The 14,330-nt window shown below is 41.0% G+C and overlaps 1 protein-coding gene across 1 annotated transcript in view; it reads left to right on the forward strand.

Moving 5' to 3' along the window:
* Positions 1 to 14,330, forward strand: part of LOC126457780 (nose resistant to fluoxetine protein 6-like) — a 338,758-nt gene that overhangs the window by 300,406 nt on the left and 24,022 nt on the right. The gene's annotated exons all lie outside the window — the stretch shown is intronic.

Consider the following 14,330-nt stretch of genomic DNA (forward strand, 5'->3'; position numbering starts at 1 on the left):
AAGTAAATTTGCATTTTCAAGAGTAGACATAACACTAATTTCGCATATAATCTTCTTCTTCTTGAGTTGCTAGAAAGCAGGACATCCATAGAATTCTTGGTTTTGAGTAGCAGCAAACTTGAATATTCGGTGCATCCATGTCATCTTCTCTTCGCCTTGATGTAGAGGACAGCATCTATATGGTCGAATAATCAGTGATGTCACCATGTCTTTGGAGGATACACCAGGATAATCACAGTTAATTTCGTAGCAGAAATGTGTTTAACTATTTCGCATTTTTGCTTGTTTTAGCACACTTTGCATCCTTGAATGGTTTTGGCATTGAAATGCTTCCTGAGAATATCTATATTATAACAGCAGCATCTAAATATGCTATGAATGCAATGTCTTTAAATATGAACTGTCTACACTCATCATCATAGAAACTCCGAATGTCTGCAATAATTTCACAGCTTAAGACGTCGTTATGAAATGCACTTGTTGATTTATACAGCCTGCTGCACAACACCAGTGAGGGGGCAATAATTAATCACAAGGTCATGTAGAAGGAGAGCATACACTTCAGTGTGTTGACGGATATTTGTCGAAGATTCAAACTCAGTTAACACATCTATAGGTCCTGATTTAACTATCTCGTACTGTTTCAAGCAGCCTATTACAATGATTGGCGACAGCTCATTCAATTTCATAGGCTGAAGAGATACCCATCGTCCTCACAGTACAAAGTACGGAACTTTGCATACACATCAAGTTTTAGACTGTATAGATTTCAATTCCTCTGCATGCGTAAATTATCTTATTGGTAGATTCTGAGTTCAGGTAGACTCTGGTACTAGTTAAGCTGAAGTTGTCAAATTTGATGGAAACATTTGCTGTATTTCCTCTTCTGTTGGTCTGAAACGCAAATATGATGAATCTGGGCGTCCCCAATTGAGCATAGGTTTTAATGGTACACATTTGTCTTCTTGTCGTAGGTAGCACTAGATACTCGAAGAGCTCCCATGAACGAAAACATAATGGCAGAAATACATCTGGAATCAGAACTTTTAAAAGATTCAAACGCTACTCTTTGGACAAAGTGATGTGTGGTATTTTGGACATTATTTTATTGATGGTGATCTCGTTCTCCTCGTCAACACCTTGATTGCATGAGCTGCTATCCATTGCACCCTGTACCAAAATATTTTCCCGCTTAACATACGTAATAATTCGGTTCCTGTCTTAAAAGTATCCTATAAGCAGTTTTAGAGGTATACAAATAGTAAATCTGTACTCTTCCGCTGTTCTACACAGTAACACGTCTATGAACCACCTTGCTTTCTCTAAATTATTCACATCCGATGCAGAGCAAGAGTCGATACTATGCCTACATTGCTTTTACAGTCAATCAGGACTCCGTTAAGTTCATACAGTATATCATGAAACACTACTGCAAGGCATTATGTGTTAAGCTTTGATGCTTCAGTAGCAGTACCATCCATAAATACTGCATCTAGATATAAGAAACACTTGGATGGGATGGTTGAAGTGTCTTGGTGTTGGATGACAACCCTAATTTCATTGTTCTAGTTAAATGTGGTTGAAGTATAAGGTCTATGTGAGACGTATGCCTGGCGCATTATACTCTCATCATATTCCATGGGGTTAGTTATCTTGAACGACGTCATTGCGAGGTTTCAGATCTACTGATTTAAGAAAGTCATAATTCACATGTGTTATCACCTTCCGTTCCATTGCGAAGTGCCACACTGTGAGTTGTGTGCATTGGTTTTATATCTTATTACTATACTGTCTTCATGGACGCTGAGAATCTAGTTGAAGGTATCTGCACGTTCGAGGTCACTGCCAATCCCGCCACAGATGTAGTCGTTCAATGAATTCCTCACCACAAAAGTCGATGAGTTGATCATCCTGTTCCACAATACGCAACTTCACATAGTCCAGTGTCTGAAATGTTACTGGAAGGTACGTAGCGTTGGTTGGGGTCTTGACAATATTATATATAGTTCCAACTGTTAAGAGGAATACGTAACTTGTATGAATCAGTCTGTTACAGAGGTAGAAGTTTGTTGCAAATTTACACCCAACACGAATTGTACTGACAGGAAATACATCCACTGGCTGACCAGGATCTGCAAAATTTATTAGGATCCACCTTCAAAATCTATCCGTTTATGAAACCCAGTAGTTGTCGTACTGAGCTTCTCTGTTTAAAGTTAATCGTTGCATTCGATGTCTTTATTTCAGATTTAGATTTACAGATGTTTGCACATAGCAGAATTCCTTTTGCAGACCATTTGAAAACTTCACTTAAATCATCAATATCATATGCTCCAGGTGCTATTTCCACAATTTCTTTTCTACCATTAGTGCCAGATGTTTATTGTTAGCCCCCCCCCCCCCCCCTGTACGTCTCCGATCCAGTCAGTGCAATACTCCACTCTTCATTGCTTAAATCATTAGGTGGGAAGTAAGTCTCATGCAGTACTGACAATTTCTCTTTCAAGGTCAGAATATATAGGGTGAAAAGTATTTAAACCGACAGACTCTGGGAGGTTGCAGGAGACATAAAAACAAATACTTTTCCCTAATGTCATTTTTTCCTATGAGGATTATTTAAACGAGTGGAGGCCGTATTACGCTCTTCAGTTGTTAGAGGCCGTATTACGATCTTCAGTTGTTAGAGGGTGTATTACGCTCTTCAGTTGTAGGCAGCTGCTGTCCACCAGTGTAGTAGTGCATTGTCTCTGTTTACTAATGGAGCGATACACCTGGAGTGAGTACACTGATATGGGTGGTGCGTACTACGTAGCGCACCACAACGGACGAGCTGCACAGCGGGTTTATCAACAACAATATCCTAATCGCCGTATCCTGCATCATACGACCTTTGCTGCTGTGTACCAACGTCTGCGTGAGACCGGGTCATTTAGCAGATTACCTGGACAAGGACACCGTCACACGGTAAGAACGCTGCAATTTGAGGAAGCTGTCTTGCAGCATGTGTAGTGGGATCCTTCAATCAGCACTCGTGCAATTGCACCTAACATGGGGAAGAATCAGACGAATGTAAGAACAGACCTTCGAGACCAATTGTTACATCCATTTCACTTACAGCGTATCCACAACCTGGAACCAGTTGGTTATCCACCCAGTGCACAGTTTTCGCAGTGGTACCTGGAACAGTGTGAAATGCATCCTACATTTACATCCTCTGTGTAGTTTACCGACGAAGCAACGTTCGGGCGTGATGGAGTCTTCAACATGCACAATTCGCATGTTTGGAGTGAGGATAACCCACATGTCACAGTTACTAGCGCTCATCAAGTGCGGTTCTTCGTTAACGTGTGGGACGGTGTTGTTGGGGAGTGTTTAATTTGGCAGTATCTGCTACCTAGGCCATTGAATGACAGGCACTATTACAATTTTCTCGCCAGAGCATTGCCAGAATTGCTGGAAGACGTCTCGCTCCCTACAAGACAACGCATGTGGTTCCAACATGACGGGGCGCCAGCACATTTCAGCCGTCGTGTGTGTCGATTCCTGGACCAACGGTTCCCAGAAACGTGGATTGGCAGAGGTGGTCCTGTACCATGGCCTGCTCGATCCCCAAATGTGTCCCCTCTGGTCTTTTTTGTGTGGGGAGAGATGCGAAACCTTGTTTACGTAACTCCTGTTGCATCAGAAGAGGATCTGGTTGCCTGGATAGTAGCAGCAGCAGGAACAATTCAGGATCCTCCTGAGGTTTTTGCCCGTGTCAGAAAGAACACGATCCGACGGTGTAACCTTTGTCTACGTGTCGATGGAGGCATTTTTGAAAATCTACTGTAATTGAAACTGCGTTGTCTTAATGTGTTGTCTCCTGGTCATAAAAAAATGGAAAAGTGTTTGTAGGGTTTAATTAATTTGCCGCCAGAGAAATCTTCCTCTACTGGTTTAAATACTCCTCATAGGAAAATATGACATTAGGGAAAATATTTGTTTTGATGTCCCCTACAACCTCCCCGAATTTGTCGGTTTAAATACTTTTTCACCCTGTATGCTTTGCATGTGAACCTGACCCGACGATGGATGTTTAATGCACCTCCTTAGATATCCTTCTTCGTAAACATAAGGAGGAACATAGCGCACAATGTCGACACCTGTAAGTATTAAACTCTCGGTAGCGACGAAAATGGTAGAAAACACGTCTTCTGCCAGTTAAGTACCGTTATAACTCTTCTGGTAGTTGCAGGTCTCTAAATGAGTTGAAAGAGTGGACGTTATTTGTGGTTTTCTTAACATACGCCACCGATTGGGTTCCAGGTCCCCCAGCAGCATCTGAATTCACAATTCCACATTCTCTGGATTTCCACACAGTCTTTGTTAATGTATCCCGCATAATTACACCGCACAATTTTGGAATGCTGAATTTTTTCCTAGCAACTTGTGCAAAACTGTTGTTTTAAGCACTCTATCTGGTAGGATGGCTAAGGCGCCCTTTTTATTTATGAAGAGACCTAGACCTTACTTGCATGATTTCAAGTACAGTCCTTTTCTGATGGCTGCTGCTTACATCATAATGATATGTTTCGTAGCCTCTTCCAGCTGCTACTGAGAGTTCCGTACCTTTTTCACTGTTCTGGCGATACCTGTAGCACCACCAGCCAGTGGAACCCACTGCTGAGGAAGGGGATAATTCCACCTGAAGCCTTCGGTATTCGTAGGAACCTGTGAGCGTAAACCGTTTCTTTGTGCTTCGTAGCGCTTTTAGCTGCATACATCGCAGCCTCGATACCGCTCTTTAAACACTCATCTTCTTCTTCGTACTATTTTCCTCTTCCCCTTTCTCAGTGCATGACGTGCGGCATTCATAACTTGCTTTAAATTCAAGTCCATGGTCAACTTAATTTTACCTCGCACGGTTTTATCAACTACAAATGCCGCAGTGCATTGCCCTATACCAATATCCTTTCTCGTATGTACTGCCCTTGCTTTATCAGCTAAAATTCGATCTGCAGCATGACGTACGTTTTGCGTATGCAGTGCGTCTTTCAAAATGGTTCAAATGGTTCTAAGCACTATGGGACTTAATATCTAAGGTCATCAGTCCCCTTTCCTACATACACTGCTCAATTGTAGTATTTCACCATACATCTCCAGATATTTGGGTAAATAACTTACAGTTCTTGTGGGATTTCGAAAGATTCCTAAATATTTGAAATTCGCTATCGCCTATCTGTATCGTTTTTCTTTCAAACTTACAGGTTGTGTACCCAGCATATATGATTTTTCACCACTGACACCAAATATTTTGTCTATCCTACTATCGCTATGGCTCTTAATGAAAGCAGCAACATCGTTATCATTATGTAATTTCACTGAGGGTTCTCTGAGAGATTCAGTAACCAGTTTAAAGGTTTCTCTCAGTGTCTGCTCTCAATCCAAACGTCCTAACCTTAACAGCTGTAACATCTCTCGAACAGCCTTCCATGCCTTATGCTTAGTCGACATCTCGCTGTAAACGAACAAAGTGAGTCTCTGTGCAGGGTGCACCTTCCATACGTTCTTTCGAATTCTATCAACTTTTACAGTGAAATCATGTAGTTTCTTTCCTATTTTGACAACCTTTACAAAAGTCATCTACGATCTTCTTTTCAAATGGAGTATACCTAGCAACTAATGCATTGGACAGTCTGAGAAAGGTCTGCATATTTCTCTCTACCTCCTTAACTTTATGTTCGAGGGGAAGAAATTTTACCACCTATGTATATACGATTTCTCTCCCTCTCTCTGTATACCTAAACCTCGCAAGGAGCGCACTGCGTGCACCCAAACTTGTCCATATGCAGTGTATACTAATGTGCTCAGCTCTTTGCAGAGCTATATATACAGAAACTCCTGGAAATTTCATGAGTATCAACCGTTATTCACTTTTCTTGTTTTATCAATAACTAGGAGCCCACACTGTGTGCGATTCCAGCAGTACTCCACATATCATTACAAACTGATTAAATGATATGTCAGTTCCTACATGTGCTCGGTAAATGTGCTTAAAATTCAAATTGTCTTATTTGAAGGCTATAATGAGGTTTGCATTAGCCCTCACGAACTGTTGCAAGATCGTGGAATATGCCTGACTCAAAAATAAAAACGTCTACACCAATATGACAACCAAAACAGAAATGTCGTTGAATTTGATCCTGGTTTTCCACAGGTACATCATCAGATACGAGCACTGTGTTCGACTTTACTTTTTCTGTTGGAAGAATATCACTGCTTTCACTGAATGTATGTCACACCATCTACAACTCGCAAATTCTAGTGCAATAGCTTGCGTTTGGGCTGAAACAGCATTTTTGAGAATACACATACATATTCAAAGTGGACTCCATCCCTGTGTGTTAGCAGCGACAAGGGGACATTTGTCTCGCTGCAGTTGGATGGACCCACAGTAATCGTTGAAGGAGGATTCCACTCTTCCTCTTGTTTTTGTTGTGGTGTTCTTTTATGCCGTCACAGAAGCAGTCACTTATAACACAATCCTGATGCATCACCCACCCTCCCATGATAATGAATACATCAGGTATCAGCGTGCAATGGGCTTATATAGAAAAAAAACGCACATTTGTACTGACAGTAATATGTGTAATCACTTTACCAAATGAGCTACACAGAGAATTTACCTACATATAACCATGAAAGGCTCATTTGTCATGCAGTTTGACAATGGTTGGTTATGATGTGATTGACACAATTTGCTGCTGTTGTATGATTATCGGCATCACAGTGAAAATACTGGTAACAATAGTTGTAGTACTCACAGTAAAATGAGAGGTATGAAATAAAAACCACATATATGGTTTGAGATTATATACACACATTCTTAATTCAATAATCATACATACATTGTAATTCTGTCAGGGACAGCAAAGGACCTGGAAAAGCAGTTGAATGGAACGGACAGTGTCTTGAAAGGAGGATATAAGATGAATATCAACAAAAGCAAAACGAGGATAATGGAATGCAGTCTAATTAAATGAGTGATGCTGAGGGAATTAGATTAGGAAATGAGCCACTTAAAGTAGTAGATGAGTTTTGCTATTTGGGGACTAAAATAATTGATGATGGTCGAAGTACAGAGGATATAAAATGTAGACTGGCAATGGAAAGGAAAGAGTTTGTGAAGAAGAGAAATTTGTTAACATCGAGTATAGATTTAAGTGTCAGGAAGTCTTTTCTAAAAGTATTTGTGTGGAGTGTAGCCATGTATGGAAGTGAAATGTGGATGATAAATAGTTTAGACAAGAAGAGAATAGAAGCTTTCGAAATGTGATGCTACAGAAGAATGCTGAAGATTAGATGGGTAGATCACATAAATAATGAGGAGGTACTGAATAGAATTGGGAAGAAGAGGAATCTGTGGTACAATATGACTAGAAGAAGAGATCAGTTGGTAGGACACGTTCTGAGGCATCAAGCGATCATCAGTTTGTATTGGAGGGAAGCGCAGAGAGTAAAAATCGTAGAGAGAGACCTAGGGATGAATATGAAAGTAGCAAGCTCTTTCTTCTTGTCTCGTGTGGTCTACTGAAAATCTCGTGCTTGTACTATTGTTAACTTTACTATTACAGAGATCGCCTAGACTCTATTTTATTTTATTGGTCCTGTGCACAACAAATAACTTACTTGGTCTTTCTGCTGCCACTGCTTGATCTGCTGCATTCCATTATTTAACAAAAACATGAAAAAACCTATTACTCATGCTGAGTGCAATGCATGTTCTGTATGGCGGTTCCTGCTGTTGCTGCGGCTGCTCACTACAACTACATGTAATTCAAGAGAAAGGGTTTGGTCAAATCTAACCTCGATAAATGATAACCCAAACACATAATTCTTTTTTTTTTAAAACTATATTCTGAAAGCAATTCTTTCTCATTCAATTCAAAACGCTAGAAGCTCTTTGAACAGTCGCTTTGTATGTAAATCTGCCTCCAGTGGCATTAAAGCAATATTGCAAATTAATCAAACTCTTGAGACAGACTGAAATACTTCTCAATTAAATACATAGTGAAATAATTCCCTGACAATTACAAAAGAAATCAGTGACAAAAATCAATACTTAATCTAACAATGGTTTCCCTTAAGAATTCAACTCCTATCATTATCAAAATTGCCGTCTGCTGCTACACACATACACAAACCCTTTTCTTTAAATTAATTAGCGCGCTGCAAATTATAAAAAATATCAACTAAATATCAAATCCTGTGTCGCTGCTGGCGGACACGACAGTATGGCAGCTCGGCGACGACTCCCTCGCCCAACACATGTGTGCACCACTGCAGGCGGGCTCCTACACTGGCCTCCAAATTGCTACTAGTTAATCCGTGCACTGCGAAGCACGACAACGATATTTAGATTCCAGAGCTTGTGTATGCGTGCTGTAGCCAACCTTTAAATCCTAAGAGAGTATTGCCAACTCTCAAATACACTATGCAGATTCAGAAGGATGTAGGTTGCAGTAGTTACTCGGAGATGAAGAAGCTTGCACAGAGGTGGGGTCCCAAAAGGTTCCATTTTGGGGCCCTTACTTTTTCTTGTGTATATCAATGATCTTTCATCAGTAACATTACCAGATCCCAAGTTCGTTTTGTTTGCCGATGATACAAACATTGCAATAAATAGCAAATCAAGTGTAGTCTTAGAAAGATTAGCTAATAAAATATTTGTGGACATTAATCATTGGTTCCTAGCCAGCTCTTTGTCACTAAACTTTGAAAAAACACACTACATGCAGTTCAGATGTTGTAATGGGTGTCCCACGAGTATATGCCTAACATATGATGACAAGCAGATAGAAGTAGTGGACAGTGTTAAATTCTTGGGATTACAGCCTGATAATAAATTCAACTGGGAGGAGCACACCACAGAACTGCTGAAGCGTCTTAACAAATCTCTATTTGCAATGCGAATCGTGTCAGACATAGGGGATATAAAAAAGAAAAAGCTGGGTTACTATGCTTACTTTCATTCCATAATGTCATATGGGATTATTTTTTGGGGTAATTCATCAAGCCAAGCTAAAGCTTTCCGGGCACAAAAACGTGCAGTAAGAGTTATATGTGGTGTGAACTCAAGAATATCCTGCAGAAGCCTGTTTAGGGAACTAGGGATACTAACTACTGCTTCCAAATGTATTTATTCCTTAATGAAATTTGTCATTAAAAATATATCACTTTTTCAAACCAACAGCTCAATTCATGGAATCAGTACTAGAAATAAGATTTAAAGTCACTTAGTCTTATACAAAAAGGTGTGCATTATTCAGGAACACACATTTTCAATAACTTGGCAGCAGCCATAAGAAGCTTAATAACTAATGAAATTCAGTTTAAGAGAAGCCTAAAAGATTTATTAGTGGCCAACTCCTTCTACTCCATTGATGAATTTCTCAGTAAAACCAACTGATTTGTGTGTGTGTAAAATATAACTTCTGCACAATTTCAGTGCCTTAATGTGTTCATTGTAAATATTTGTGTCTGTGTGTGTGTGTGTGTGTGTGTGTTTGTGATTAAGTACACTCTAACTTCTGCACCATTTCAGTGCAGTAATGTGTTCATTGTAAATAAGTATTATAGCAGTTGTATTACACGTTTATTACCTTGAAATAAATAAAAAAACTTTTTTATTTTAAATTCAGTGCATTAGTATTTGTAAAAGGACTCTATCATATAGTGTTCATTAAAAAATGACGATCATTCCACTTGGGACCTGTGTAATGGTACATTAGCTTATTTGTTTTAGTTGTACATATTTGTCATGTATTGTTGTTTTTCCGACATGTTCTACATCCTGGAGGACCTCCTCACTATGGATCAATTGGAATGAAAGCAAATCTAATCTAATCTAAACAGGATAGAGTAACCTAGTATGGAGAGTTGCATCAAACCAGTCTCTGGACTGAATACTACAACAACAACAATCACATATGGGGTGCACTACATCAACAGGTTCTTTCTTCACATCAGTACGCAATTTAGAAAACAGAACCTTGTAAGCACAGAATTCATCATGTATTTCTCTCAGACTTAGTGGCAGTCCCTTCGTTTCTGTCTGCACCATATTGATACACTAGTCGAAATCGTGCATGTGCATGCTGTCCACATGGAGATTCTCTGCAATGTCGCTATGTACAACTTTAACACATGGCAACCCTCTGTTCAGTCTCTCGAACAAGATGCATAACACGTTTCACAGACTGAACAAGTTTGTAATGGTGGAACACTTCAGATAAATGGATGTGTCCCTTGATTCCACATGGAGTTCAGTGTTGTAAAGGTTGGAGCTAGAGTCTGGAGTAGAATGGGATGGGTAATACCCAGTTGTCATCTACCGGTTGATGTAGGGTTCTGCACAGCACAGATAATTCCATTCCAACTCCGTAAACTGCACTTTAACACTTCTGAATGCATTTGCAATCTCTAGGACAACACTCCAGCCTTGGTCTACTGACGCTTCTATACCAATATTTAAACGTTTTGAACCACTAGATCTTAAATCGTAAGTTGAAGTAAAAAGCAGTAGAGCACTGGATGGAATTAGCAGCTTCTCATCCACCACATCTATACCTTGTACTTGCAGTGACACTTGATTGTTCCCAGATGGTGCATATTTTTACCCAGTACTGACCTGCACCTTGCGAGGTAGGACCCCAGGCACACTTATCCTGGGAGTCAGGAACAGGCTGGGTGTTCTTGTTACATAAAGCAGCAAGCAGGATAGTTAATAGCAGCTCATTGTCTCACTCTAATATGCTGGCCAGGTCCATTACTCGATCCTATGGTGCATCCAGGCCTGAAAAGCTAGAGGTCACCATAGGTTCTGACAAGCCACCAACAGTTGCTACTGCCAGACATGTCATAGGTCACTGCAGGTTCGTGCAAGCCAGTGGCTGGTGTTGGTCTGGACATGCTGGAGGTCTCTGATGGTTCAGACATGTTGGAGCCTGCTGCTGAACTAGAAAGAAACAAGAAGCATCCACAGATAAAGACATGGAGTTGAACAAATAAGTGGAACTTGCCAGGAAACGATAGACACATAGTGGCTACTTACTCTCCTGCTTCTTCCTACCCTGGTGGGAGGCGCTGGATGGTCTTGGCTGCTGCTGCTGACACTTCAATGGCTGCGACTGAGACTTGTGAGCCACCACATCCACCCCACCTTATATTACCTCATGTCATGACATGAGTGGATGCAGCGTTCCTGCATTCCCATTGCTGATGTCAATTTTTAGGGCGGAATGCTGGATTTCTATTGGCTCCCTGAGAGAAAGTGGTGGGAGACAAATCCCACTTGGAGTTCTCTCTGGTGATGGTTTTCTAAAATATCTCAGTTGGTCTGCAGGGGATGAAGGGAACACATACCCACCCACATCCACACAAGTCGCTGAAATGTATTCCTCCAGCATAATATTTCCAAGCCCCATCACCAGCATCTCATAAGAACAATATGCTTACATGGAGCAGGTAAACGACTCGTTTCTTGCAGTTTGGAAGACTGGCTGCAGTTTTCACGAGTTCCAGTACAACACCTGTCAGCAAGAGTTGCGAAATGTAACTTTAACCCATTCTGCTGCTTTATCATTACTTGATGAACTGTATTTTTCTTACACTCCACTACTATCTTCACATTCCAATCCGCATCAAGGGAGCTGTGGAGAGTCCTTGACCTTATGATTACAGGTGATAAAGGTCCCTGTCCGCACCAACATCTCTTCCATTGAATATATTGTAAAGACTTATGTCATATCCCTGAGCTTGGCACAGACTGAAACTTCTGCACAAGTGAAGGAGTGGATGAAGTGGGGGACTAGTGGGGCAGGAGGATGAGGCCAATAGCTCCCTCTGGTGGATTAAACTAGCTCAGTTGGTCCCCCCAAGTCAAGGTGAACGCATACGCCTCTGACTTATGTTACTAGAGGCATCACAACTGAGATATAAATAAATAAACAAACGTAGGACCCTACCTTACATCCTCATTTCCAGAAGTTAGGTTGGCAGAACTGATCTTTTTCCACCATTTCCAAATGTGCATCATAGGAGGGGTGGGGGAAGGTGAGGGGGAAGGTAGAAGTTAGGTTAGTGGAGGCAGACCAATTGACATTTTCCCGCCAAAATTTCCCGTCATTTCCAGGGAATGGAGGGGGTGGGTGACGTCATGGAGGGCTGGGGATACCGCCGCCATTTTGTATATATTATCTGGGCTTGTGGCGGCTTTGTTACACTACTTCCATAATGCGCTAAACATTCTCAATCAGAACGACCTAACTGGCCGAGGTAGGGTTCGCCAAAGCACGAGGCAAACAGTAGCAACTCTCGCTGTATATGGGTAGACCTTATCTTTCTGAAATGTTAACCCAGTACAGCTTGTCATGAAGAGCAAGAAAACAGGGTGTAGAATATCGTCAACATACCATAATGCTGTAAGGGTGCCGCAGATGACAATGAAAAGATTTTGCTATGAATTGAAATGACACCCCAGACAATCCATCCTGGTTGTTAGGCTGAATCGTAGGTGACAATCAGATTGGTATCCCACTTCTATCGGTATGTCTCCAGACATGCTTTCGCTGGTCATCGAGGCTCAATTTGAAGCAGCAGGTCTCAACACTGAAGACAATTCTACTCGAGCCAGTGACATTCCAAGCCGAAGATATGTCTGCTGTCGACATGTCCGTTGTTTGCTATCCTTGCCAGCAGAGTGGTGAAATAGCGCTCCAGCGTCACACATTAATCCACTGGCCATTTTGTGATCAATCCAATATTTTCTCAGTCTGTTACGAAAGGGCTGGAGGGCAATTCGTTTAATGGAAAACGGTTTATCTCATTGTTCCTCCCACAAACGACTGATGAAAATTAAATATTCGCCCTTTAAATGAGCGAAAGGAATCATTTACAAACATGTTAATTGAACAGAAGACTCTCTGTTACTAGAATCACGCTGCACATCACTGAAGCCAGCAAACTGAGCAGCAATATGGAGTCTCTCTCTTTGTTGCCATAGGTGAGCTCTCTCTATTGTTCAGGGCGAACTCATGTTTATGACTTTGTTACCATTTCTGACAAATCTCTTATCTCGTTTCAGCACCGCACACTGCCTGGTTAACTAATGCGTAAAGTAGTTACGCAATAGTACTACTGGCGCCACCCTGGCGCCCTCTATATTTAGCTCAAAACATACTGGCCACCCACCCTGTCCATGCACCAAACCTACCCAACAATTATTCACTGCACTTCCACCCCATCTAAAAGTTTTGTTATCTTTCCACATCTCTAAGAACAGTTCCCCAATTCTCATTTTGCTGTTATTTTGAGAAAATGTGCGTAGTACAATATTTATTTATTTACTTAATCTGATCAGACATTTGGCATTACAAAGTTTTCTTATGGAAGAACATAAACAGAGCTAACTTTCAACAGAACCTCCGAAAAACTCGACTTCAACGTAAATAGCGTGTTATTTATTTTCGCTATTCTTGCAAAAAACTTACTACCATTAAAAATTTGCAGACAAGCGTATCAAATGTATGTTGTGATTAGATACAGATATAAGAAACTGTCTGTCATATTGTAAAAACCCGTAAAAATAAATGATACGTCTTACTCCACTATCCACATGAATGCTAAACAAGTTCATTAGACAACAGCATCTGTAGTGATTAAGTAGTGCGTGGAAATCGAAATTTTGAGAACAACAGAGACGAAATTTTACAGGCTAGGCAGAATAAAACTTACCTGGATAATACAACGACGGAAAAAAATCGTAAAACCAAGGAGTTGGTGTACGGCGTAAACGAAAGTTTTTAAGCGTGTTTCTGCATATGAAAGATGATGTCTATTCAGATTTCGCGCCAGTCACATAAGAATGGCACTAGCAGAGCCATTATGGTGATGCAAATCAGGTTTGCTTTGAATACACGCTGTAAAGGTCTTGCGCGTTAATTATCTTTGAGATTGGACGTGGTGAGTAGATGATAGTCAAGAATACCTTTAAGGCGACAAAAGCGCCGTTATTAACACCTCACTGAGTTTGAACGAGGTCATGTAATAGGGCTACGAGAAGCTGGATATTCCTGCTGCGATATTGCAGACCGACTTGGGAGGAATGTAGTCATCGTACATGATTGCTGGCAGGGGTGGTCACAGGAATATACGGTCGCAGGAAGACCCGGCTTCAGACGGCCATATGGCACTACCGAGAGGGAAGACCATCGTGTTCAGAGTATGGCTCTGGAGCATCTTGTTGCATCTTATGGTAGCAGCAGTATGAGAAGCAGTTGTCACCACAGTGA

This window comes from Schistocerca serialis, chromosome 2 (assembly GCF_023864345.2).
Source record: "Schistocerca serialis cubense isolate TAMUIC-IGC-003099 chromosome 2, iqSchSeri2.2, whole genome shotgun sequence".
NCBI lineage: Eukaryota > Metazoa > Arthropoda > Insecta > Orthoptera > Acrididae > Schistocerca > Schistocerca serialis.